Below are 10,357 nucleotides of genomic sequence, written 5' to 3' on the forward strand. Positions count from 1 at the left end.
AACTATAACCTCAATTAGACTTCTTACAGAAGCACTTTTTATTTTAGTTTCGAAAAGCAGTTTCTACAGAGCTCTATAGTTACTCTTTTAAAATCATGTCCAATTACATTTTAATTCTATATATGTAATATGTATATAACAATGATACCAAAGAACTGTCCCCTGGTTCTTAAGTGACAACACTCCATGGATTCTCATCTTCCATACATCCATTAATGTATATATTAGGTTCTATAACCTAACCTTTAGTAGGTTCTCTGAAATAGTCCTAGTTTCGAGGGCCAATGGAAAGAAATAAATAATAAGTATTCTTCGTAAAAACCACTCTAAAGTTTGCTAAGTTAAAGCGGCGTTTATAGATAAAAAAATATTCTAATATACACCACACCATATCCCATATCTCACACTCAATACCGTCTTATATTTTTCATTTATATTATGGTATATCAGACATGCTAAATGTTATATTTATATGCTGTTTAATTGTTATTTATTTATCTTATTTATAGATAAGTTAATAAATATTCAGAATAAAAATCCAAGCCTTTATATGACTATTCAACATATAAACACAATTAAAAACCCAACGTATTTTCCGATCAGGTCAATGAACTTGGTAACATCCGCTGATTTCCCACGGGTGGGAATTCGGGCTGTGACCTGAGATGCTGGGCGTTAATTTAATTGAAAAGTTATTTAATATTTAATATTGTTTGCCTTTTTATCAGCGAGGTTTCCGGATACATCTGGTGTAAGTGACTATATATTTTCTTTAACTTTAAAAAAGAACAAACTCAATTTAGTGTAATTTGTTTGATCACTTTTTAGTGGTTGAACCGTTATTAATTATTTTTTTTATTCGAAAGCTGGTACCTTCCATGTGATACCATCTAAATTTGGTTCAATAATTTTTTAAATCGAACCAGTAGTGAGATAAGCGCTTTCAGACAAACATATAAACTCTTCAACCTTAAACCATTAGATTATTTATTTATATATGACTTATTATCCTCAATATTATTACATACATAAGTTTATTCTAATGATTGAACATATCATAGTTATACATTGTGTAATTTAATTGTGATCAAACATAAGTAAAGCAATTGAGGAATAAAATTAAAATGAATTGAATTTATAAAAGCGTCAAATCTAAAAAATGGTGAAGATTTAAAGCTCAATTATCTCGCAGAAGCGAGCAGGGAATGTCACGGGATCGAATATGTACTCGTGTGAATATTAAATATTCGTATCGTAAGTCTCACGTGCGCAAGAGTGGTGCAAGTTGAGAGCTATTTGCTTTAAAACAACTTATAACAGTCTGCTAAGCGCGAGTCGGACGCGCAACGTACGACAAATAAGCTGAAGAAAACTGCGAGAACAATTGGTCACCCATCCAACTTACGACCGCGCCAACCGTGGCTTAACCTGTTTTTTTTTTTTTGTAGTTGATAGAAGCAACAGGAATCTCCTTGTAGCTTGAGTAATCAAAAGAAAGTCTATGCTGTTGTCCTGGGGCTTTCCCTGCACAGATCTGTGGGATTCCGGGATAAAAACCTCTCTATATCTTTACCGAGACAGTATAATTTATACCATATATTAATCGAAATTAGGACTGTGCTTTCGACGTGATAAAGAGATAGACAGATAGCTATTTTCGTATACAATACTAATATTGTAACAATAATATTATAATAAAAATAGAAAATTATATTATACATATTAGTAGGACTTAAACGCCTATCGTAATTATCTTATCCCATACATAACTCGCAAGAGTTCAAGCAAAAATGTGTCTAGATTGCATGCGATATACAAAAATGCTTACAATGCTAGGATGTGCCTGCATCGCCCATTATTAAATCGCGTGATATTTATGAAACGAAAGCTTTCATTGACAATCGAAATAATGTCAATATTCGTGTTTTATGAAGAGGACTATTTCTAAAAGGATTTCTGTATAGTATATAAATAAACTCGTATTTATGTATAGATACATTATATAAGCTTGTTTAATGACATTAATATGAAAGTGGTGTTTAAAACAATATACACTAACTAGCTGTACCCAGCAAACACTGTTCTGCCTTACTCTTATCATTTAGGGGTATGAAAAATAGATGTTGGTCGATTCTCATAGATACTGGATTAGCACAAAAAATTTAATCAAAATCGGTCAAGCCGTTTTGGAAGAGTATGGCAACGAAAACTGTGACACGAGAATTTTTTGTATTAGAAGATATTATAAGGAGTAAACTTTTGTGTTTTTGTATATTTGTATCGTTTTCAAGCAAGAACCACTGAAAAATTATTTCATAAGAAAGCTGAAACTTCACTGAGTGACATAAGCTGTATGTGTTTCGAATTATATAAAAAATCCTCCGTTTCCAAAGAAATAAATTTGACATATTGAAATGACATAGTGTAAAAAAACTATTACTGCCGTTGAGTTTCATTGTTTTCAATATAAATTCTTTAATGTTTATTCGCTTCAAACTAGAACATTAGTATTTCATTTCGGATTTCATCACGTTGTGTGCAATGCGTTTATATTAATATATATTTATTGGTCGAATATTTAAGAGTCCCTATTACTCCCAGGTTACAGTTCTTCGGTAAGGAAGTCCTAAGATTTATCGAACTGGTAAAGTGGTTTGCGTGATACGTAATTTATGAAGAAAGGTCTGTCTTTACGTTCGTGCACACTTGAGGGATAGATTAAAGAACTAGCTATGTAATATAGCTATGTACCCGACTGCGCCGAAGGAACTTATGCTTTTCATGTGTATGTGTCTATTTTTGCAAGTTATTTGTATTTAGAATTTAGGAATATTTAAATATGTGTCTAATACTCGTTTTTTTTTAAAGGCTCACATCCTTTACAATACCCTTCCCAGTCAGTCCGTTTATCCTTTCTTTATCCCTTTGATTTGTATACGCATTTCGAGAACTGTCTCGTTATTTCGCTGCTCTCCTATATATAGGACACGCTAGCAAAGATCTGAAAAATCAGCAACAAATCATTGAAAGTGTTTCGCTCAGACCCTTCCCAATCTTACTAGGAGGTAGAAACAATTTTGGTTTTAACACCTGAGTAAAACAGACCTATGCAAGAGGTTTAATTTAAAGTTCAATGCGGGCAATATAGGCTAAAGCTTTCCTCAACAAATGAGTTATCTAACACTGAAAGAATTTTTCAAATCGGATCAGTAGTTCCTGAGATTAGCCCGTTCATCCAAACAAATTCTTCAGCTTTATAATATTATTATAGATTTAATTTGCAGGAACAACAAACCTCAGCATCACAACATTCTAGAAACTATCCAATCACACGATCTAGACTTACAGTTGCCCTGTTTGTGTATAGCATTAATATTTAAATATTTTACAAAAATCCAGCATATTTGTAAGCTGCACGCGGGTGTCGCGTCACGTTTCCGAACGAATATGCCGCCATTTTGAATGCAGATGCCATTACATCCACCGAAACGTGAGTATTAGGAGTTTGATGCTTATATCTGTTTAATATTGAAGCGTGCTGAGTGTATAGTGGGTTCGATGCCCTTGTTTTGTTTTAGCATTCAAGCTATATTCAAGTAAAAAAAAAAAATTCAGCGTGGAATAAAGTTAAAAATTAAAATTTCTTTATTTGTTTCAAAAATTTTATATGATACGGATACGTATATTGCATTGAACCTCACACTAGGATCCCCTGTGTTGTGAGGCTCAATCTCTTTCATCGAATTACATAGAAATGAAATATATATCCGTATATATATTGATTTTCACATACCCTTTTGAGTATTGAGAGTGTGTGTGTATGTATTAGTATGAGTGATTGAATTTCAATATTTACCAATCTAGGAAGATTGTTTATTTATGTTATAATAGCTGCGTCCTGCGGTTTCACCCGCGTAAGCCCGTATCCCGTAAGAATATCGGGATAAAAAGTTGCCTATATGTTATTCCAGTTGTCCAGCTGTCTACGTACCATTTCATTTCATTGCATTCGGTTCAGTAGATTTTGCGTGAAAGAGCAACAAACACACACACATCCTTACAAACTTTCGCATTTATAATATTAGTAGGATTTACACTAAATATGTATTTTATCTGTTATACGGGGTCGATAATTATTTTACCACACTTATATTACAATTGCAAATGTCTGTCAGTCTCTTCTTCGCACCATGACCACTGAACCAGTTTGGATGAAATTTGGTACAATTATAGATGATTGAAGATAAATGATTTTTATTTTCTCCTTGTCAGAAATAAACCTAATTAAAAAGTGTACCTTTAATATAAAAGAATAATCATCAATATCGGTTCACTGATAAACATCATTATGGATTGTCACTGAAGTGTCATCTGATGAGAAACACACACAAAAATACAGTTGCATTGAGAACCCCCCCTTTTTCAAGTCGGTTAAAAAGTCTAACGTACGTCGGTTAAAAAGTCACAGACAGTACGCTTGCACACCCAATATAAGCATTTAAATTGTAATTGTAATTTATTTCTTTCTTTCTTCTTTCTAATTTAGTCCTATTAATCAAATAGACAAACTAGAGTTATTAGATATTATTTTATTTGGTTAATTAAACATACAGCAGTAAGTAAAACAAATGTAATGCTTAAACCACGCTTACGAGACAATTAACAATTAATATTATCAATTTATTATCAATAGTTATTCATGTCAATTATAAGAAATCGCTATATAGCGATAAGACCGACAATTGTTTATATTGTAACTTTATTAAATTAAACGATAAAAGATTGGGAAGAAACTGGCCTTCGAGACACAGTTCACCACTAGTTCGAAGGTCAGGGTCTGCATTATTTTGTACCACTGTTTCTGTAATAAATAATAAATAAATAAATAAAATTAAGTTTCTTTGTAGTTTTTAAAATAATGAAATAAAGAATAAATAAATAAATAAATAAACACATAGCAATTGACTCTATGATTATTTGATTGTGTATTATCTTTTCCATATGACATACTTCTATATTACTAAAAAAACCTACACACACATAATCACACATACTCAGATAAAGTGAGCAAAATATACCAGCAACTACACATACATGTTGTTTCTATTTAAGTGTGCACTAAATAATTATCTTATAAACGAGCAATTCTTGTATATATATATATAATTGGAATCTCGGAATCGGCTCCAACGATTTCCATGAAATTTTGTGTATAGTGGGTTTCGGGGGCGATAAATCGATCTAGCTAGGAATTTTTTTTAGAAAATGTCATATTCGTGTTCTTTTTTTCCTGACATCTATTGGTGAATAATAATACTATTTTGCTTCGTAGATAGCTGGCGCGGGTCACAGCTAGTAAAGAAATAAATAAAAATACAGCGGAAGAGTATCGCGAACAGCCAAACTTTACAATAAAATACAAAATATGTGCACGTGACTTGAAATACAAGTCACGTGAGGCATTCCCGTCACGACCTCGGCCGGGCATCGAACCGGCTGCCACTGCTAACAATTGGGCCTAATCAAACGTGTTGAATTTCAATTGGATAGCTATTTTTGGTGGAAATCTATTTGAACCGGTGAGTTCGACGTATGCCAGGATTTACGCCTTTAAAGTAGTTTATATTTAGGTCCAATATTTGGAAATGTGTCTGTCATCTTGACAGCTGTTGCGTTTTTGACGGAGCGATGACACAGCGAATTCAAACATCCATATAAAATAATAAAATATCGTTGAGAAGAAAAATTATTGGATAGATTAGTTTGCCGTTAATTATTTGAGTGCTAAATAAGATGAGCATATATTATTTTATAGAGGTCGATTATCCTTTCCTACTAATCCCACTAATATTATAAAGTCGAAAGTTTGTAAGGATGTGTGTGTGTTTGTTACTCTACTGAACCGATTGCAATGAAACTTGGTACATCAACAGCTGGACAACTGGAGGACAACATACAGGTACAATAACATACAACTTTTTATCCCGACATTTTTACAGGATACGGACTTGCGCGGGTGAAACCGCGGGGTGCAGCTAGTAAAATATAAAGCTTATTTAGATGACACGTTGCAATAAATGTGATTCAGTATTCTAAACTTGTATTATTTATAGTAATTAGTAATAAAACACTATATATTACTATATAGTGATTTGGCGTATACTTTAGATATCTCACACGCACGCGTATACACACACATACTTACACAAACATGCGCGTCCGCGCACTCATACTGCAAGCGTAAAACAACTCATAGACTCATACATTGAACTACAAACACACACATACATAATAATAAATAATAATAATAAATCTTTATTTAGGTTTTTACATTATTGTAACAGTGGATTGTGGCATAAATATGATATGCTAGTTCAATTGATAATTATTACAAATTCAGTTTATTTAAAAAATATAGAGAAATTGGAGTTGCTATTAAAGTCTAATAAAAATAATTTCTAATAAATAAATAATAACTAATAAATTAAATAAAATACAAACAGACAGATGTTACGGGTCACAATTTTTCGACAATTTCCAATCTCGCTAGTTAGACCATTGTCGGTTTTTACACTCTCACAGCGGCGCATTCAACCAGTCACAAAACATGGTTTCGTCAAACGCCACAATGGCCGTGCAAACCGTTCGCCTTCACCCATAATGACCCATTCATTAGCTTGTTATTGCATCTCCAAGCGACGGTAAGCGTTCATCTACAATCTACATAATCCCTTTCGGTACTGGATTTCATGCTAAGCGACGCATTTTACATGGTGAAACATTTCTTATACACAAATGTATTGTACCAATTAATAGTTTATATTTAAAACGTACGTTTCTAATGCTGAATGTACTAAAATTGGGCGTATTGTTAAAAGATGTTTTGTAAGTATACTATATATTTATAGGATTGAAACACTAAAATTCTTTTTACATATAAAATTATGCATAGTTCACGACCAATACAGTGAAAATGAAGAAATTATCGAAAAAAAATATCGTTTATCGAATAAGATAAAATTACGAACAATGTTTATTTAAAATACTTATGTATGCACAAAGAGATTTAAATGAAACACCTTTTACTTTAATTAATTACAAAAACAAGTTTAAAGTATTTTTTCCTTAAAACCTACTGACTGTACGTGCCGGTACTGACGGTACATAATTATATAACCTATAGTGATATAGTGAGATAACAGCTTTTTAACGGTGATAGAATTTTCGAAATCGGTCCAGAGGTTTTTGCGTGAAATCATTACAAAAATATCTGATATACGAAACTCGAAGCCGACATAAAAATCTTTATGATTTAATACATATCTAGTCAGTAAAATAGTTTTTTAAGAATAAATTTAAAAATAGCCTCTAACACTAACAAACAGAACTGCTAGCCCGGGTAAAGTGACCGCTTTGAATTAATCTACAATCTAGATAGCTAGATCCGCGCATGACACAAACCTAGGTTGTAGGATTAATGCGGCCTAGCCGATGCCTGTTTTTAATTAAATACTGCTGTTATGGCGCAGATGTAAATACTGTCTTGAAATGGTTCACATTTTATCTTAGAATGATTTTATATTTAGTTTTCTATTGCTTTGAATGTCATTGTATTTGTACTATGATATTCAATACAATAGAAAACTAGCTAACTATATTACAAACAAATAATAACTAAACTAATTACAAAGGTCAACGTCAAATTCAAATTGATTTATTGCGAGTCATAGCTTATAAGATAGGTATTATATTATATGAAGCAACTTCATTCCACTGTGATCTGCCCTGTGGCGTACATTTATCAAACATTATGCACATAAAATACATACAAAAGACTATAAACAAAGACAATCAAATAGCTATTGAATAAAATAAATAACGCCCCAATAACATATAACTCATCGACACTAAAATTCACCACAACGAGTGCTCAAATCAAACTAAAACCACTATAACTTGACACCCTCATACATTCATTGCATTCGAAAGTATAGCCATTAACAACTGGCTGGAAATGGCGGACTCGAAATGACGTAAAATTCAATTAATGTTTGTGGACCCGGACCGCTGGCCGAATGCCGAATGGTTTTAATACTTGGATAATTATTCCAGTGATGTCCATTGAAATACTTGTTTGTCGTATCTCATTACTGATTTAAATGTATTCGAAATGAGGATATGACGTCACCCCTGCATAGTGTAAGGTATTTACGCTACCTAGCTATGTAAGCTTCCAAAGAGGATTTGCATTATGATTAGTCCAAGCAAATATAGCAAGTGAAGTTTAGATTAAGGTTTTTTTTAGACACTTTTATAGTTTCACTTATATATTTGCATGTTTTTATGTTACCGACATTTTACGTCATAATAAAGGAACAGGTTTTATCCAAACTTCGTTGTTTACTACGATGTCAATACAATAATTTCATGAGTTTATCTTATTATCCTGATAAGGTTACCCAGGATCGAAACTTTCTTGAATCAAAGTATGTGATAAAATTTAGTTGTTTGTATAATTTAAGCATGCTTTTTGGTTTTTTAAAACAATGTTTCTTTCTTATAAAATTAACCAGAACGGACAATCTCCTCTACCTGTTTTCAATTAAACTTTTATCTGATGCCGGCATAAAGCCTTAGTTCGAATTTATTGATTCAGCCTCATATAAAATACATAATTGTAGTTAAACAAATAAAAATTCCTCACATAAAACAACAATTTATACATTGTTAACCTGTGAAAACTACAGAGGTGTCAAATACACCTGAGAGTATATTTCTTCGTCGTATATTTCTGCTCCAGGAATTTAAATTTTAACGCCCAGAATCCTTAGTTTTAAAGTCAATTGAGGTATTATAGGAAAGTACATTTTGTAAATCTTACAATAGATTAAATTCATTCTGTTAATGAGTTTATACTGGTTGACGGGAGGTTTTTTAAATATATTCTTATATAAATTATACAAATTTGATTACATTTAATAGTTTAGTACAGAGTGGTAAAAGAGAGTTTAAATGGTATATAAATTTTATGTTTAGTCGTTAACTCTGTCGGTCTTCACGCCTAAACCCCTGAATCGATTGCGATGAAATTTGGTTCCAAGATATTTTCAGATAAAAAAAGGACCTGGAAATTGGAACTCTGTGGTGGAAACCCCAGGACATTTATTAGACACAACGTGGGCGAAGCCACGGCGGAAAGCTAGTATCATATACGCTTCATACCAATTCATAACATCTTATCAGATTTAGCAATAATATCACTCACGAATTCAGATTCAATGCAGGCGTCTTCAATTTAATTGTTTCCACACAAAGCCTCACGTATACGTTTACGCTGCTTAGATATCCGGCATATATTGCCATGAATATAATGTTCATAAGCGTATCAACCCTTTGCTACGACTGCGCTACGCCGGCGTAGCAGCGTAGCAACGTAGATGATATAACAGTGTACTTTATGAAATATTATCATTGTGTCTTCTTGAATAATGTTTTTGACATTTTTATGTATATACAGTTTAAAATTTTCATCATCATCATCATCATCATCATCAGATTGTTAAAATGAATAAAATAAGTCCCTGAATCTCTTGCGGGGAATGAGGCAAATTCTGTCAGTTAAATGAGACTTCTAACCCTTCCTCATTTTTTACATCAATAGATGAACAGTTGATTGATTTTCACCAGACGTCTTACCTAAATTAATCCTTCTCAAATAAGGAAGAGTTTGTTTGTTTATCTTTCTTTACAGACATATATATAGACTTTATAGACATATTTTTGTATCCCAATATATTTAGGAGACTGGAGACTGACCTTTTCGTAGCGGTGAAACATATCATTTGCATGGGAATTTCCATTGATTACCCGGTTGAAACCGCGAGCTGAAAGCTACTCAATAATAACATTAAATATTATGCCACGAGCTGAAAATACATTACATAGCACAAAGCAAATTCGCTTCCTGCATCTGTCCCTATATATGTCTATATGCTTAGATATTTAATACTATACAACGGGTTTTGATGGGATTTCTTTAATAGATAGAGTGATACAAGGAAGGTTTATGTGTATAATAACATCCATTAAACTAATCAGAATTTAATGCGTGCGATGCCGCGGGCGAAAGCTAGTAAAATATAAAACAAATACCATTATTTTTTGGTAATGTATGTGTACACAGAAAAATAAGAGAAGGAAATAAATTATAACCTAACCATAAATTTATGCTCTGCTGGTTACATTTTCAGTTTTACGATGCATATCTCTTGCAATTTGAAAAGAAAGAAAGAAAGAAAGATCAATTTATTTTAACACACACAAACACACATACATACATAAAAATAGAAAAATAAAA

The sequence above is a fragment of the Zerene cesonia genome, chromosome 14 (assembly GCF_012273895.1).
Source record: "Zerene cesonia ecotype Mississippi chromosome 14, Zerene_cesonia_1.1, whole genome shotgun sequence".
Classification (NCBI taxonomy): Eukaryota; Metazoa; Arthropoda; class Insecta; order Lepidoptera; family Pieridae; genus Zerene; species Zerene cesonia.